Source organism: Sapajus apella, unplaced genomic scaffold (genome assembly GCF_009761245.1).
Source record: "Sapajus apella isolate SASKATOON/1434 unplaced genomic scaffold, GSC_monkey_1.0 scaffold5, whole genome shotgun sequence".
Lineage (NCBI taxonomy): Eukaryota > Metazoa > Chordata > Mammalia > Primates > Cebidae > Sapajus > Sapajus apella.
Window position 1 is genome coordinate 4,539,554 of NW_022436945.1, and position 19,250 is coordinate 4,558,803.

The 19,250-nt window shown below is 41.7% G+C and overlaps 1 long non-coding RNA gene across 3 annotated transcripts in view; it reads right to left on the bottom strand.

Moving 5' to 3' along the window:
* Positions 1-19,250, bottom strand: part of LOC116546478 — a 176,454-nt gene that overhangs the window by 140,421 nt on the left and 16,783 nt on the right. Inside the window, exon 3 of one of the 3 annotated variants that reach the window (XR_004266730.1) lies at positions 7,084-7,702. The exons of 1 other annotated variant lie outside the window; for it this stretch is intronic. This is a non-coding gene — a long non-coding RNA (uncharacterized LOC116546478). Of the gene's footprint in view, positions 1-7,083; positions 7,703-9,683; positions 10,360-19,250 lie in introns of those variants that run through there. One more of the 3 variants, XR_004266731.1, reaches the window with a different exon arrangement.

The following is a 19,250-nucleotide window of genomic DNA, read 5'->3' on the forward strand; positions in this document are numbered from 1 at the left end:
TATTAGTAAAGCATTCAGAGTAATCCTGGAACACAGTAAGATACTATTTGTTGGTTACTATCATCATCGTATTGACATTATCATTATTCTTGTTATGGAGCACTGTATATTTAATACCAAGAATTTCCCATTCATTGTTGCCAGTTACTCTCAGCACAATCAGAGTTGGTTGAGCTGAGGTTGTGCTGAGTTGTGTAGGGTTGGTTGTTCCCGTGAAATGAGTAATGAAATGAAGCTCAAGGAATTTATGTTATCAGCTCAAGGTCTGCCAGTTTGTAGACGTCATCTTCCACTGCTTATCTCTAAGGACTGTCTTTCTCTTACAACGTGTTGCTTCCCAAAATAAAAGGTAAAGAGTGTAGCTAAAAATAGTGAACTTGCAATGGTGGAATTCCAGGCACGTAGAAGGAAATGTCTCTCCTGTGTCCCACAACCCATCTTGAACAGGAAATCTTGCTGGCTATGAGCTCCATTCATGATATATACCCAAGCATTTTCCCCACTAAACTTCAAGTTCCTTCAGAGTAGATAAGTGCTATCCCAGCACCAAGCATGGTTCCTGGCATTTGATAAGTATAATACATGCACTGTATGGCCAAGATACTCTACAGGAGAACAGAAATAAACATTCTCCAAAATATGTCTATGGTTTGTATTCTATGGAGAGTTACCTTTTCTTCTCCCTTCTTAAGGTCTCTTTTTTTCCCTTTTCCTCATTAATAAAAGAAGGAATATTTATTTGGCTTTTTAAATGTTAATATTCCTTACTCAGCCCTCTCCCTAATCTGGTCTTTTCTTCTTCTCCGAACCCAGCCTGTCACTCATATGGCCACTTACTTGTCCCATGAACAGTATAAACTCAACATGCCCCAAACCATATTTATCATCTCTGCCAATTTCTACTCCTCCCAAATTTGTTCTTCTTCCTGTAATTTCTGATCTCTCTTGAATGCATCATCCACCAAGCCAGAAACCTCAGGGTCATCTCTCTCCTTCCCATCACACTTCCTCACCCATCCAATACTTCAAGGTTGCCAATTCTGTCTCTGTATGTATCTTATATTATTTCTCTAATCTCTCTTCCCACCACTTTTAGGCTGCCATCACCCCTAGCATGGACTACTGCTACAGTCCTTTTGTCTTCTGTCTTTTCAATCTATTTATTACTGAGTCAAAGTGCTATTTTTGAGCAGAGATGAACTAGCCATTCGCCAAACTGGTTTTCCTTTCCTCCTGAGTAACAGCTTGGCTAGGCAGGACACCAGAATATGCCACCTCAAAAGATGCCTCTTTGATATAGTATTATCTTCAGCCAATTATTTGGAGACCCTGCAGGCAAGAAAGTCTCTGAAAACAGAGAAGTTTCCCGTTTTGTAAGGAAAATTTGCATATGTAAAATAATCTCCATATGCAAGAATCTTGGTCTGTTTTATGCTGCTGTAACAGCATACCACAGATGAGGTAATTTACAATGGACAGAAATTTACTTGGCTCATGGTTCTAAAATCTAGTAAGTCTTCTTGCTGCATCATTGCATGGCAGAGGGCATCACCATCACATGGCAAGGGAACAAGAGAGGGGGCTAAACTCATCCTCAGGTCCTAAAAATATCTTAAAGATCCTACCTCTCAATAGTGTTTCATTGGGAATTAGTTTTCAACCCATATAGTTCCGAAGACACATTCAAACCATAGAAGGGTGTCTCCTTTGTACCGGGAAGAAAAGAATGACTACATCTCTAAAGATTCTTATCAATGGGGAAAGTACTGACTTAATCTGCATAACAAACTTTACCCTTGTTTACTGGGCTTTTCCTGGGTATTTCTCTATAACCAGCCTTCCTCACACCTTTCTTTCATTTCAATAGACATGGTATTTAAACCTGAATTCAAAGCCACTTCTGTGAGATTTATTCACTTATCTTTGCGTGTCTCCAATCTATAGTGGAAGTATACATGTTAATAATCCCCCAGTTTTCTCTTGTTAGTCTATTTTTTGTTACAGAGGTCCGTCCCAACTAAGAACTATAAAGGGTAGATGTTTCCTCCTGTACCGCTCCATTTCCCAGGCTCCCTTGCTGTTAGCAGTGGCAGTGTGACTGTGCTGGCTGAGCTCCGGACAGTGGAATGTAGATGGAAGTGATAGCCTATGTTCACCTGCGACTCTCAATACCTTCCTTGAACACACTCCTTGCTCTCACCAATTGAAATGCTTGTCACTGAAAAATAATCTTGCAGGGCATTTAATTACTGAGGTTTCAGAATTTCTCTAATGGAACACCTACCTTTGCCGTAATTAATATATCTTTCTATAGCAGAAATTTGACCTGCTTAAAACCTTCTAATCTCTGCCCACCATCTTTGAGATTAAGTCCAGAGTTATCTAGCTCTGGCTCTGACAAACTCTCTAATCATTTCTCTTACCAGTAAGGTCACACATTTCACTTTCCAGCAATATCCAACTACCTGTCAGTCCCCCACTCCCAAGGATAGCTCATATATCTTTTTATCTATCCCTGACTATCTTCCTGGTGTTTGAAATATCCTATTATTTTTATTATAAACTTAGTTTATATTAACCTTCAAAGATTAGTTCAAGTGCCATCTACTCCAGGAAACCCTCTCTTCCTCTTTCAATCCAGGCTAATTTCTCCTCCCCTCAGTGCTTCCCTCTACCTCAATGTATCACAAATTACTTTGCAGTCCCAATAATGTAGCCATCTGTTCTCCCCGACAGGCTGAAAGGATCAGCCCCCAGAGGGGTCTATGACTCGTCCATCACAATATACCAGCTTCTACCCTAGAGTCAGTGTAGCCTATACAGTCATCCCTCAGTATCCGCGGGGGACTGGTTCCAGGATCCCCAGTGGATATCAAAATTCACAGATGCTGAAGTTCCTTACATAAAATGGTGTTGTATTTGCATATAACCTATTCATTCTCCTATATACCTTAGTTACTAGATTACTTATATTACATAATACAATGTAAATTCCATGTAAATTGTTTTTATATTGCATTGTTTAGGAAGTAATGTCAATAAAAAAAAGTTTATGTAGACACAACCACCATCATTTTTTCAAATATTTTTGATCCACAGTTGGTTGAATCCACAAATGTGGAACCCACAGATACAGAGAGCCAATGGCATATGCTTATTGGATTGAAACCTTTCTCATTCCAGCTGACTTATTTCCTAGGCTAGTGATCTGCTTTCTTTGTTCAAGAGGCTTCTTTGCTATGCAAAAGTACTCCAAGAAAGCCTTAGTCTTTTTTTTTTTTCTTTTTGGAATCTGCCTGTTTCATTTGGGTCATGTAAGTATGCTAGAGTTTACCAGCTCCAGAAAAATGGTCAACAGAGACAGGGGTGGTAAGGAGGTAACAGCCTCAGCATTCATTTTCCATCCCTAGTGCTGCTGCTATATGTAAGTCCTTGCTCAGTTGTCATGGACCACCAGAAAATGAGTGCTTATGCTAATAGCTCCCCTTCCTTGACACCAGCTCAGCCACAGGGTTTCTGAGGCCACTACACTCAATATTCAGGCCTCTCAGGCCCCCAGGAAGGCATCTCTTTCTAGGAACCCACCTTTCAGCTAGAGCAACTCACTGAACACTCCCACAACCATACCCTTCACCCAGTCCCTGAAGACCCAACCAACTCATTATGCCGCCACTGTCTTCAAATCTTGAAGAATTCCCTCTCTACTTTAGACTATACCTCAAAGAGTCTATACTTCCAGCAAAAAAGAAAAATGTTGTGAGATTAGAGCTGAGTTGGGGAAAGGGGCCTGCCTACTTCTTCTTTTTTTTTTTTCATCCTGAAACTCAAAAAGGTTATTAACTGCTTTAATCTCTGAATCTCAAAAAGGCTATTAACTGCTTTCATGAAGAGTAAAGAAAATTCATATCTCAGCAACACAGGCTAGTTAGCTTTGCTAGGAGAGGAAGGAATGCCTTTCCTTCATTTCCAGTATCTCTACAGCAGCATCAAATGAAACACAGTAAGTTTCTCAACCACCCTGCTACAGCACCCATCATTTTGAATGCCTACTATGCCGTTAGTGCTAACAAGGCCTTGTCCATTGAGGAGCTCATGGCATGGTTGGGAAGTTAGATGACTAAATGCAAAATCAAAGTATAGTGCATTAGGGCTGGGCTAGAAGGAGTTCAAAGTGTGTCGCAGATGCACAGAGCAGGCACCTAGCCCCACTTGGCAAATCAGAAGAGGCAACAGCAGAGCTGAGCCTTGGAGAAATAGGAGCAGTTGTTCAGGTAAAGCAGGAAGGCATAGAGGAGGTGTGTTTCTTGTTTCCTTTCCATTTAAGTTATAAAAATATTCTTCCTCTTATTAACTAGAGATGAAAGGGAAGCATTAAAGATCTTTAGCGTGAGCATGACATGATGATGGGCAAGCTGGAGGGAAGCCAAACTGGAGGCAGGGCAACTAGTTCCAAGGCTCATTCTCTGCTTTCCTCCAGGATGAGCTGTCTGCTAATTATCTCCTGCCCAAGAAGCCACAGGCCCAGAGGCCCATGATGACACAGCACTAAGGGGTCCCTGCTTTTGCTAGAATTATTCCTGATACTCTTCTCTTGACAGAAGACTTGGCTTCCCCAGTCTCTGATTCTTTTGCAAATCCCCAGAATTCACCTACAGTCTCTGCCCTGGAGCTTTTGTAAGCTGACCTCAAACCCAAAAATGCCCCCCTTGACTGACAGCTCTATCAGGGTGGAACTAAGGATATTAGTCTAAAGGGAAAAACCCACAGCATGGAGTTCCCCTTGGCTAAAGGAGAAAGCATGTGCACAGTGGTGTGGCTTAAAGAACTACAGTGCTCCTTGACCTTGGAAGGTTGGGCTCAAGCTCATGGTTCTTTTGAGACTGTCAGAAGCCACAGTGAGTCATAACCCTGTTTGCCCTGGGAGAAGGGAGGGTGATGGGGTGTGAGTCACAATGGAGAGAAAGATTCATTAGTATGGGGCTTGAGAGAGGCCTGTAATAGTGATGTCTTCCAGTGTCTTCTAATTTCTCATTCCTTTTCAGACTTTGAGCTGTGCAAGGGGCTAAAAAGGGGACTGTATGGTGGTCTCTTATTAATTAGAATGGATAACTAGAGAATAAGGGAAAAACTACCAAAAAAAAAAAAAAAAGGCCAGAGATAAGAATGGCCCTGAGGAATTTGAATTCCAGGTCATCTCAAAAAGAACAATAATGAATCACAAGGTGTCTTTTGTTTTTCCTGCAAAAAGTGTGACTTGGTAGCACCATGAGTGTATGACTGATCCTGGGGACAAAGCTGCCTGCATGGATCCCTGTTCTGCCTCTCCTTAAATGTGTGATCATAGGCAAGTTGTCAAACCTCGGTGGACATTAAGCAACATATTCTTGAACAATTACTATATTGCAAGCACTCAACTTGGTATCTTATTTGCATCATCTCAAATAATTCTATCCCTACTTTATAATAATACATTCATTTCGGGGTTGTTGGGGAGATTAAAGGAGATAGCCCAGTGAAAGGGTCTAACTGCTGACACAATATAGGGATGAAATAAGTATGATTTTCCTTTAACCTGCTCCTTTTTAAGGAAGCATACATACATATCTTGGGCTCTAGGTTTTCTCTGAGCATGTGTACTTTAGTTGAATATATACATGTCTCCCTTGCAAAAGGAAAAAATGCCTCTAATTTTGGTCATTCTTGCACTGTACAGCTTTATGTGCATTTGTTTCACCAACATTAACTTCACACATATCATTCTAATTATGATTTGTCACCTGTGGTATCTTAGAACTATTACCACAGAACATGCTAGTGAAAAGCCATTCTGTTTACACAACAAAGAGAACTGGGAATAACCCTGTTTTTAATGTACCTATTCCTGTGAGATCTTGAAGTTAGAAAGAGACAGCTCCCCTGGCTTTGCTGCCCTGACTTTTGGGTTATACAAATCAAGTCGGCTTGACACAGGAAACAGCACTCCAATCCAGATTTTAACAAACTGGAAGGGAGATTGAGAGACACAGGGTGAGCCTCTCCTTCGTGCACCAGAGTTCTCACTTGAAGTGGTGATTCCTTGGGTAAATCTTGCATCTTACATAAGATAAAATTATATAATAATTTAAAACTATGACTTTCTAAACTATGAGGATGCAAAGGCACAAGAATAATATAATGGATTCTGGGGACTTGCAGGAAAGAGTAGGAGGGTGGTGAGGGAAAAAGACTACACATTGGGTGCATGGTACACTGCTTGGGTGACGGGTGCACCAAAATCTCAGAAATTACACCTGAAGAACTTATCCATGCAACCAAACACCTCCTGTTCCCCAGAAACTATTGGGAAAAATGAACAAATATTAATGTAAACTATGAACTTTAGTTGATTATGATACATCAGTGTAGCTTCACCAGTTGTAGCAAATGTGTCACTCTGGTGAGGGATGTTAATAATTGAGGAAGCTGTGGTTTTGTGGGGGGAGAGGAGATATGGGAAATCTCTGTACCTTCCTTCCCAATTTGCTGTGAACCTAAAATACCTCTAAAAAATAAAGTATATTAAATAAAAGATATGGCTTGTTAACATCACATAAAATTTAGTATTCAACCCAAGACTAGAGACTTCTTTGGCTCCTTCTGATCAATAGCTTATCCCTTATGAGAGTTATCAAGCCTTCATACAAAAAAAAAAAAAATATATATATATATATAAAGCATATAAACAACTATATATATAACATATAAACAACTACACACACACACACACCCTACAGCTCCCTAAAAGCCAGGATTGTGGAATTGTTTTTGATGAATTATCCATGGATTAATAGTACACATAAATTGCTCTGAAAATTACTAATAAATGAAAGAAGGAAGGAGAGAGAAGACTGAATTTCAGCTACACAGGAGACTTGCTAATTCCTGTCTGTCCAAGAACTAAGAAAGATATTGCAGGGTCCAGCCCTACAGGGTCCTGTAAGTCCCTCTCTGATGGTGTGGAGATGAGAAACTGTGGAAATAAAGACACAAGACACAGAGATAGAGAAAAGAGAGTTTGGGCCCAGGGGTCCACTGCTACAAAAGTGTGGAGACCAGCAGTAGCCCCGAGTGCCTGGGTGCTCTGACTTTTATTGAGTACAAAGCAGGGAGCAGGGCAGGTAGGATGAGGTAATGGTCAGTGATAGGGTCAACGAAATGACTTGTCTTGGAGACAGGGGCCCAAGACTTTGAAGAAGCTGAGGTGAGGAGAAAACCTAAGGCGTCAGCACTTTCTTCATACGTGTCAAGCAGTAACAAGGTCACTAAGATTTGTTACTAATTCTTGTCTTCTAAGAAAAAGGGGAACCTGGAGCAGAAGCAGAGCTTGAAAGCTGACATGGAACGTGACTGCTGAAGCACAGCACCACACAGAGACAATTAAGTTCCCAGATGTCTGTGGGTCTCTCTGACAGCCGTCAGGCTTACCACAAGAGCTTGGAGAAGCAGAGTTTTCTCCTCACTCCCCCGAGGAAGGAGACGTCTCGGACATCTTGGACATCTCTTTCCCTAGCTGGCTAAATAGCAGGTGCTTTCCCAGCGCTGGCGCTGCCGCACAGCCAAGGCATCCTCCGGCAGCCCTTATGCAGGTGTGACAGAGGCCTTAGAGCATCTTGCCTTAGGGTCACCTCTTTTTCAATGCGACTTCAGTCCCATACTTCTTGACCTGAGACTTATTAGTAAGATTAAAAATTATGTGATTATATAGATGTATATATTGTGATTACATATGAATAGCTATATAATTATTTCATGATTATACATATAGGAATAACTATGTATCTCTAATTCTTTTCTAATTCTGTGTTTATCTGAGAACAGGCTGAGGCTTCATATCCTTGCCTCGGCTCTTGCAGAGGTTTTCCCCCCACGGATATAAGAACATTGGCTTGGCAATCAGACTTTCCCTGGGTAAAATCCAGGCTCTGCCACTAACCATCCCTGAACGAGGCAAGTCACCTCTCTAATCCTCCATGTCCTCATCTGCAAAATTGGCATATTAATACCTCTGTAGTGTGTAGGATTATATCATCACTCTATCAGTTGATAATATTCATATGAGAGTATCCAGCACAATGTCTAATACATAACCTGCATATTCAATGTTTTTCCCCAAAGTTCCTAAAATGGGAAATATTTCATCCTTATTTCCTCTACATCTCCCTCTTTCTTTTCCCTATTACAGAAGACTTGTGCGGTATGCGCAACTTAATAAGAAAAAAATTGTTTGAGAAAAAGTTAAGACCCTATCAGAAATTTCAGGCTTCTTTACCAAAAAGGGAATTGTTTCTCCTTCTCCTCCTGGCTCCTCCTCCTCCTCCTTTTTCCCCTTCTTCACACACGCATTGGAGTAGTTATGCCTGTTCACAGACCTTCTAAGGTAAATTGGAGTAAGGAGCAGCTTATGAGAGCAGGTTAATACAAAGGGTTAGGGACCTGGGTTCCAGAGCCAGATAGCCTGGGCTTGACTCTTGATCCTGCAAGCAATTCGTTTTGTGATTCCTGATAAATTAATTAACTTCTCTGTGCCTCAGTTACTTCATCTGTAAAACAGAGACATTAATAACATTTACCTCCCAAAGTTGTTAACTGTTGACATAAGTAAAAGCACTGATAATAGTGGCTGGCTCATAGAAAACTCTCACTGAATCTTACATATTTATTGCTGATCTAATTTTGCAGATGAATTTGCAGGCACAGAGAGGTTATGATGTACCCAAGATCACACAGCAGGAAATAAGAGCAGATCTTACATCATCTGTCTCAGCTCTAACTCTCTTCCTTCCCCACCACACTGCAAGGGAAAGGAGAAGGTTTATTGTGAGGCCTGTAAGCAGAGACAGGCTTGAGAGCCAACATGACTTATGTGCAGCTTTAAGATTAGATTGCTTGTAAGTTCCTGGAGCAAGGAGCGCATCTTAATCCACTTGATATTCCTAGTACCTACACAGCATCTGGGACAGACTAAACACCAAGGGAATATATTGGAGGAATGAATGAATAAAAAACATCAATCAGCAAATTGGAGGTGAGAATCGTACTACTATTGGGAATTTTGGACTCTGACGAGTGAACCAGGTCCTGCCCATTAGTGGAGGTGTATGAAGGTGGGGAGGAGATGAGGGGCATCTAGAATTCTAAGGGAAAGAAGGAACAAACAGACCCACCCTTAGAAAATGCAGCTCAGGTATAATCTGTTGGAAGGGAGGGGTCAGACTGTCTTTGATTTTGGAGATCAAGTCTATGAAGGAGAGTGTTCTGGAAGTGGGGCAGTATATTCCTGAACTTATTGCTTCCTACAAGACATCACCCCTGACTAATAATTCTTCTCTCCACACCCCACTTCTGCCCAAGCTCGGAAGGAAATGCCTTGGTGGAAAATAAGCAGAAATGGTTGGTCAGGAGTAGCAATTGCCAGAGTTCCCCTAGTGAGGTCTTTTCATGGAAGTAGCTAAGTTCTCTTCTCATGCCAAGCTGTAATTATCATATTTGTGACTCACAAGGCATATTCCTGTCTGCAATCTCACTGGAGCCCCTCAAGACAGCTACTAGGTAGGAGAGTCTATTAGCCCCATCTCACAGGTGTGAACACTGAGGGCCACAGAGCAAGGGAAAGCTGCCCCAGGTCACTGAGGGAGTTAGGGTCAGGAACAGGCCCTGACACAAGAATCAAATTCATACCCTGGCCTCCCCATCCAACTCATTTAGGTTCTAGATTGCACACATGGCAAATTCCATACCCAGGGTTCACAGGATGCCTGCCCCAGCTTCATACCTCCACCTCCACCCCCATCCACACCGTCCAGGTGTAAGGATCAGAGATGGATGCTGGGTGTCTGTCTCCCTGGGTTGAAAGGAGTCTTGTTTGAGCCACCAATATGATAGCCTTTTGTAAACTTTTGTCAGTCTGGGTATTACAAGTGATCAGGAGGATAGGTTCTGGCAGCTGCCTGCATTCAATCTACAGGCGGCCCCATACTGATGGTATGGCCTTGGGCAAGTTACTTAACCTCTCCAGGCATGTTTCCTCACCTTTATAATGGAGATAATCACAGCAGATTTTTACTTTAAAGATTTCTCTAAGAAGTTCAAACTTTCTAAGATAGATTGGGATGCCCCATCAGGTGATGAGTCCCCATCACTAGAAGTTCCCCAGGAGGCTGGTGAGTGCAAGCATCTGGATTTAGGGAGAACATAGTAAGGCTGCAGTGAGCACTGAGTAGACACAGAGAAGCGATGACTTACCCAAGGTCACACAGCAAGAAGTAAGAGCAGATCTTACATCGTCTGCCTCAGCTCTAACTCTCTTCCTTCTCCACCACGCTGCAAAGGAAAGGAGACAGGCTCACTGGTTCCCAATCTTCCAACTACCTTAGAATTGCCCAAGGGATATTTAGAAAATGCAGTTCCATTGGCCCCAATCCTGACTATTCTGATTGCAAACATTTCAGATGGAGCTCAGAAACCTGGGTTATTCTTAGGATTACCCAGGTGTATTGGTTTGTTAGTGATGTTGTAACAAAGTATCACAAACAAAGTGATTTAAACAACAGAAACATGTTGTCTTACAATTCTGGAACTAAGAAGTGGAAGACCAAAGTGTAGGGAGGGGTCGTTCCTTCTGAAGGTCGTAAGGGAAAATCTGTTCTATGCCTCCCACCTAGCACCCGGTGGTTCCCATCCATCTTTAGCTTTCCTTGTCTTGAAGATGCATTACCCTGCTCTCTGCCTTCATCTTGACATTAGATCCTCCCTGTGTTCATGTATGTCTCTGCGTCTCAGTTTCCCCTTTTCAGATGAACACAGTCACGTTGGATTTGGGTCCATCCATTCTAACGGCCTCATCTTAACTTGATCATTTGTAAAGACCCTATTTCCAAATAAGGTCACATTCACAGGTGCTGGGGATTAGGACTTCAATATCATTTTGAATAACACAATTCAACCCATAACTTCAGCCGGGGTTAAGAATAAGTGCTGTGGACCAGAGCTTTTTCAAAGGCAATGTACACAGGAACCTCCAGAAGATCCTATGAAACAGCAGGTTCTGACTCGGTTTCTCTGTGGGCCCTGAATCTGCTTTTTGGACAAGAGATGCTGTTGGTGCAGGTCCAGGGACCACACTTTGAGTAACGAGAACCTGTTCAAGACAACAGTCCTACAAAACCCAGAAATGATTGCCAAGCAAATAGAAGCTCTTTTTCATTTCTCTGAAAAGGACTGGCTTTGTTTTATTATTTTTAATCTCCACCTGCAAGTAGAATTCAGATTCTTCACTCCTGTCCCGGAAGGAGGTGCCCAGGACGGGCACTCATCCTAAGGTGGAAAGAAAGGATTGGGCTCCCAAGCTTTGGAAAAAGTTTCCCTCCTCCTTATCCTCCCTACCAAAGCTTTGACCTGTTTAATCTTGTCTATTCAGTCATTTGCTTATTCCCGTCGTTTTGCAGTGTCCTCCCCCTGCCCCACCCTACGCCCACCCCTAACGCCACCATCTGTTAGCCCAGCCCAGCCTGAGCCCGGGTAGGTGTAGCTAGCTCCCAGGAAGTGACCGCCACCAGGTCACCTGCACCCGCCAAGTCACAGGCCAGAATCTCGCAGCCCAGCAAGACCAGCCCGAGCGGAGAAGCAGCCCAGCCTCGCCCCGGAGCCAATCCCCAGCCGCCGGCGGAGAAGGCGCGCTCCGCCCCCGCACGCGCAGCCCCGGGCCGGGGTAATCGCGTCCACAATGGAGCGCGCAAAGCCGGGCACAAAGACGACAGCTGCGCGGCAGGGCCCGCGAGGCCGCAGCAGAGGGGCAGCCGCCCGCGCCTCGCAGCCTCCTTAATTTATTTATAGATGCGCTCACTCTTTATGTGGCCTGGTTAAGGACGCCTTTCCATAAATACATAGAAACGGATATTATTCTAGAGCCCACCAATAATAGACACAGCTGTAGAGGTTGGTGCTGAATTAACAGCCCCACCTTGCTGTCATCTCCCCCGCTCCCCTTCCAATGGAAAGTAAAATTAAAAGTGCATGTGTTTGGCTTTGACTTAGGCATATGCAAGAGAGTAATCCTATTTAACAAAGAGATGTTTCTTTGAAAACAAAGGAAGAATGTCTTAGCAAACAATATTTTGGAGCAAGGCTATACCTTTGCTAATCAAAGCCTGCTTGTATCTGGGCCCGGGGCTCTCACCCTTAACTAGGAGCATCTGTTTAACCCAAACACTGATCCTCTTCTTCCCGAGGACACACGTGGTTCATTGCTCCACAAAATACGATTTGCCAAACACGATTCCGGCTCTTTCTGATCCACCCACTTGTTTGGGGCGTTGGCCCTATCACCGCTCTTTGGAGTCTAGGGCCCCAGAAAGAAGCAAATCAATACAGAGCTGTGAAAGCGTCTCCAGCCTACATCCCTTTGTTATTTCTCCCCGTTTGTTCTACAGATCCTTAATTCTATTATCCGGTTGTAATTTGGTTCTGTGTCTCTCCAACATTCTTTCCTTTATTCTGCTCCCTTTCTTTTTAATCGATTGACTCATCTGTAATTGGATTTTCTCTGGCTCTTACCACCTATTAAAAGTAGCTATGTGTGTGTGTATGTGAGCGAGTGTGCTTTCTAACTAGGCCACACTTTCCAACGCATTGCAATATTTAATCTTGCTCCAAGTTTCTAAGTATAAATTCAATTCCCTGATTCCTTGTGAGGCATCGTGGAGTTGAGGAAAGAATACAAGCTTTGGAAGCAGTTTGGTTTTGTTTGTTGTGCTTAAGGCTGACATTTATTGAGCTCATACTATGTGCCAGGCATTCTTCCAAGCACTTTACAAGCATTAAGAATCCTTACCACCTCCTTTTAGGGAAGATACTCTTATTACTCCATTTTACAGAAAGCAAGGAGACAAATGGGCTTAGAAACTTGCCAAGGTCAGAGCTCTTGATAACGATGCAATTTTCCTAAGTTCTATTCGCTTCATATCTGGGTAACCTTGGGCACAGCTTATTATTTCTGACTCTGTTTCCACATCTGCAAAATGACTAAGTGTTGGTTTCTCTCATAGGGCATTTGTTAGAATGTACTGAGGGCACAGTGCCTGGTTGTCAGTGGGGATTAAACACACAGTCAACCCCAGTGCTGGGACAATGCAAGGGAGTACAGTAATCCCTGAGCTGTGTGTCAGAGCAAAGACTAAATAAGGGAACCCTGGGAGCAGGAGTACAGAAACACAGCACTGCTCTCAGACACTTATAAAGCCACTACTGTACAGTCTTTGCTTTGGAGGAATGCAAACAGGAACCAAACAGATCACTTTCGAGAATCACTAGAAAGATTCTGCTGCTGACAAGCAATGTGATTTTTGATAGTCACTTCCTCTCTGCAGCCCCTGGGTTTCCCAAATGTAAAAAGATAGCGGGGAGATGGCTGATCACTGAGATCTCTTCTGTGACTATCTCTGGGGAGAGGGTTGGTGCTGTCACCTCAAGGCTGGATCAAACCTGCCATGGCAAGTAAGTGCTTACACATTTCTCAGCTTATGTCATAAAATTATTTAGCTGGCACCACAAATGCATAAAGTAGATACTCTTATCTTCATTGTACAGATGGGGAAACTGAGCCATAGAGTCGCCAAATAACTTGCCTAAGGTGGGGCATGGTAAGTGGTAGTACCAAGACTCAAACGATGCTCTCTCCACTAAGGCTCAGCCCTGCCTGTTTCTGGTGTGATTCTCATGTAAAGATAGAGTGAGGTGGGGCAGACGGCAGGGAAGTGAGTCAGGCACTGGGAAGGGATAAATGACTAAGGGACAATACACGTGCCAGGCTGACACCATGAGGAGCTTGTTACATCATTTACTTTTTGTAAACTTACGACATCCATTTCTTAAACAATCTAATAGATGATTTTGCAAGGCTGTGGAATGAAATAATGTATACAAAATACTTAGCACAACACCTGGGTCTCATAGTCTCATAACCCTTCAATTCAAGCAAACTATTATAATAATAACTATTATTGGAATGAATGTTTAAATACAGTCTGTGTGGAAAGGTACACAGGGATTTTAAATGTAATTACCAGATTTTTTATATCAGATTAATATCTTTTTTAAGTCATACTGTCAAAATCAGTCCTAAAAATTATAAACAGAATTGGTTCCACCTCACACCCCTCACTCTACCAGGTCCTTATGCTGTTTAGAGAGACACAAAACACAATTTTGACTGTCTCTCAAGGGGTGGAATGAGGAATTAACCTCTACTGTGAAACTACAGAGTAGTATAATGTCATAACTTCCAACATCTGGCAAACTCCACAGGTCGTATTTGCAGAAGCAATTTTGCAATGACCACTTTTGTTATCTCTTAACTCTTTTTGAGTATTTTCCTTGGGAAATCTCCAATGTTTAACATTCTGCAGATTTAGAGATTTAATTCTCAATTTTCCCAAAACCACATGATGCCAAATGTAACACTCCTTTTCAAATTTAAACAGAATGTATTAACCTTGACAGCTCAAAAATATAATGTAATTGGACCATAGCTGTACAGACTGATCATTATAGTATTGTTTGAAATAATAAAGAGCTGTAAGCAACTTATATATCCAACTATGAAGAGTTGAGTCAATAGCTCATGGCATCTTAACAGTGCTCTAGTTAACATTAGCTAGGGGTTGGAGGGAGCAGGAAATAGGGAGTTACCTCAAATTAATATGAAATGTTCTGAAATTCTGTAACAGAATTACACAGCCTTGTGAAACACTAAAAACTACTAAATTGTACACTTTAAAGGGGTGAATTTTATGGTATGTGAATTATCTCAATTGAAAAAAAAAGTGAGGAAGAAAGATTGGTACAATTCTGCCCATTAAGAGTCTATAAGCTATTATACAAAAAAATTTTAAATGTTATAGAAATGTACCTATTGACAGGGAATAAGATTGAATATATTAAGGGAGGTGGGGGACATATACCAAGTGAGCAAATAGGACTCATTTTGATGAAAAAGTAACATCTGTGCTCAGATGGATATTACTGAATATAAACCAAAGTGTTAACTAGTTATTTCTGAAATTATAGATGGTTTTTATTTTCTTTTTCCATCTCTAGGGATATATATATATTCATAATTGGATATATAAGTTGCTTACAGCTATTTATATATATAAATATATTTTATTTATATTTTATATATAAATTAATATATATAAATATATATAATGTATAAATTAATATATATATAAACAATATATATATTTTATTAAAGGAGGAGAAGAAAGGAGAAAACAATTCTAGGAAGAGGAGATGCTATATAACAGAGGAGAAGTTCAGACCTTCAATGAAACAGAAGCGGACAAGCCTCAACAATGTTTCCAGTGCACTCCACAATGCATGCTCTGTTCCAGAACAACCGTCATCTGTGGCCAGGGGATAAACACACAAGGCTTCAATGTTTACTCATAGACTGCCCTATCTCTTTCACTTTTGTTTAGAAAATGAAGGGGCAGTTCTCCTGATAAAAGTTACAAACAAAGCCAGCTGACAACCTCTTTTTTTTTTTTTTTTTTTTTTTTTTTTTTTGAGACAGAGTCTTGCTTTGTTGCCCAGGCTTGAGTGCAGCGGCGAGACCTCAGCTCACTGCAACCACCGCCTCCCGGGTTCAAGTGATTCTCCTGCCTCAGCCTCCAGAGTTGCTGGGACTACAGGCACGCGCCACCATGCCCAGCTAGTTTTTTTATTTTTAGTAGAGGCAGGGTTTGACCATGTTGGTCAGGCTAGTCTTGAACTCCTTACCTCAAGCAATCTACCTACCTTGGCCTCCCAAAGTGCTGGGATTACAGGTGTGAGTCAGCATACCCAGCCACCTGTCAACCTCTTTTTTATAAACATAACCAAGTTTCACCTATTATCAAAGACACCTTCTAAGATCTGTTAATAGCGATTTTTTTGGTTGGTTATTTCCATATCATTAATATCATATAGAAAATCATACCTATCAAGAAAGAAAGGAGAAAAAAATGATATTTTCAGAACCTGCTATAGATCAGGCATGTTTCATGCAGTGTTGATGGCCATGTTTACTTGGCACAGACAACATGCCCAGAAGTTGAGCACTGGGAACTGCTATTGTCAGAGACACAGAGAGGCTACTATGCCAGTCTGAGCTCACCTGGCTGGTGACAGCAGAGCCAGGGTCTGAATGCCAGTGTGTCTGACTCCCTGGAATCAAGTTCTAATCCTGATAGCACGCACCCCACCACCCTTACTCCCACAGGGTCCTGGTACCCAACTAATTAGCCAAGCACCACAGATTTCTGGAACAGCTTCTATGAAGTAAAATTGATCAGAGCTGCCACACAACTCACTTACTGAATTGCCAGTGCTCAATCCCGACCTTCCTCATTGAGGATGAAGCACCCAGGATGCGCATACTCCATGTGCTACAAAACATAATATTAGAGGGAGAAGGAGGAAGGGGAAAGGAGGAATGAGGAGGGGAGGTAGCAAGCCTCCCTCATCCATCCAGGGCTTCCCCTGGCCCCAGCCCCCTCCCCCAGCTCTGCAGTTGGTCCCATTATCCCTTCCACCCCAGCTAATTATAGTCACTGATTACCTAACAGCAAGCCCTACTATCACCTGCTTTGGCCTGACGGATTATGCCATCTGGGCCACGTGGCTAGGGTCCGAGAGCCATGAGAGGTCACAGAGAGGGGCAAATGGCTCTGAATGGGAAGAAATGTGTTTACAGCCCTGACAGCTGACTGGGCCATTCAAGGGGCTTTAGCTGTGTGTTCCCAGCTGAAACCCCTCTCCAGGGGCCTCGCCACCTAGCGCTATTAGCTGATTTGATGTGGCTGCATATCACACCAGTTCCAAATGTGGACATGCTATGGGACTGCACCCTCTCCTAAAAAGGACAAGAAAAAGGACTCAGAGAAAGCTGTGGGCTCACAGTTGTTTGAGATCCTTGTTGTGCTGACACCAAAATACACCCTCAGAGGAAATGGCCAGCATTTTGAGAAAGCAGTGTCCAAATACATTTTTCACTTCCTGTGTTTATCATACATTACCTTAAATATTTGTATGAAACACACTTTATGAAATTGAACTTTGTGTGGTGGCTTCAACATTATTAACAACTTTTGTGTCCTTACCAGCAGTGTGTCTGTCTCTAACTTTAATATAACTGTATATGACCTGTCGATCTTATTAAAATGCAGATTCTAAATCTGTCTATATAGGGAAGGACAGGGAGGTAGAACACAGTTATTGTATTTCTAAGGAGCTCCTAGAGGAAGCAGAGGCCACTGGTCCACAGACCATACTTTGAGTAGCCAGGACCTAATTAGCTATGAATAAAATTAATTTAGTGAATTAACATTATCTAGAAAACCTATAGATTAGTATTTCTCAAACCATGTACTTCAGAATGCTAGTTATCCAAGAAAGCTGCCTGTGTTCCAACAGGTTCTTAGTCAAGTAAGTTTGGGAAGCACTAGGTACTCTGGGTCTCTCTGGGAATTCACAATATACATGAATAACATGTCAGAGCTAAGAAAACCCGAAGTGATCTGTTCCACTTTTTTGTGAACAGTTTGCAGTGTACTAAAAGTTTTGTGCTCTATGCCCTAAATGTCTGTTGCAATTCTTGCTGAATATTTTATACTATCCTGATTGCTTAACCTGTCCATTAATTTCTCCATTTTGAAAATGCCTTCTCAGCCAAAGTTACTCACATGAAGCACGCATGCGCGCGCGCGCGCGCACACACACACACACACACACACACACACACACACACACACACACACAAGCAAGAAAGGATTTGAGACTTCAGGGCAATGCCCATATGAGGTACTGCCATAAAATGCAGGCATTTTGGCAGTTAGTTTCCTGAGAGCTTCTAAGTACAAATGGTAAAGCTTGCAGAGCTTTTCCTACTCCTGGTTTAAGGAGGAAGCAGAAATAAAAGGAGTAAAAAACAGGGAAAAGCTCCAGTAGCGGGATCAGGAGGATTGGATACATATCCGGCCTGGAGGCCTGATGGCAGAGGCCAGCAGTCCATGGAAAATTGAGAGTCAAGACTGATTTGCTTAGAATATAACTTTTAAACATTGCCAAACATTTCTAAAAGTATTTTTACATGACCTCATAAGATGCACACCATATAATACCAAATTTTTTAAAAAAATGACAAAGTAGAAGGCATAATGTGATCATAGCTTGTGTGTGTCTGTGTATACAGCAAGTGTATCTGCGTGTGTGTGTGTCTGCAATTAACCACACACACAACTTAGAAGGAGTAAAGTGTAATCATTAAATTATTCGTATTGGACTCAGACAACATTAGGTTCACATCACAGATGATCCAAGTTTCTTAACGTTTAGTTTGTATCTTCTTTGAGATGGGGCTGACAATTCCCACCTCACAGGCTTACGTCGGAATTAAATGAGAGGTCTGGGAAGCATTCAGCACATTGGCTGGCTCAAATAAAACACTCACCAGAAGGAAGCTACAATTGTAACTAATATAGAAAAGGCTGCAAGAAAATGCACAAAGTATTAACAGTGGGTGATCTCTGAGTGATGATATAATTTTTGTATTTGTATATTTCTGTATTATCCAAAATTTCTCAAAGAAAAATATATTTTAAGTCAAAAATCTTAAGTAAAATGTGAATTGTAGATTTTGGGGTTGGTGAGATGTGGATCATTTTCATTTTCTCCTTTATACTTTTTAATATTTCTCAAATTGTCCACTATTCACTAGCTTTAACAGTTTCTGAATATAAAAGCCAGGCCTATATATTTTTTGGATATTTTGGAGAAATACAGAAAAACTCTGAAAAAAACTAAAAAAATCACTGAGTTTCATGATTTTCTTCTTATTTATTTTTTTGTTTAAATTTATAAAGTACAGACTCACTCCTAAATGAATAGTCTTCCTGAATTGTACAGTGTACATTGTGGAGTCACATTTGGTGGTCCCAAAATAGTCCCTCAATGCCCACTTCCCATCCCTCTCCCCAGAAAATGTCACTGATAAATTGGATATAAATTCTTCCAGTATATATCTAAGACACACATGTGCATGTATGTGTACATTCCTATGATTAGGTAGAAATATCTGCATCAAAAAATTCAAGAAAGATTTTAGAGGGCCCCTAAATGTAATGAATATAGAGATAATCTGTCCCTCAACTTAGCTCTGGGAGGGAGAACATCAT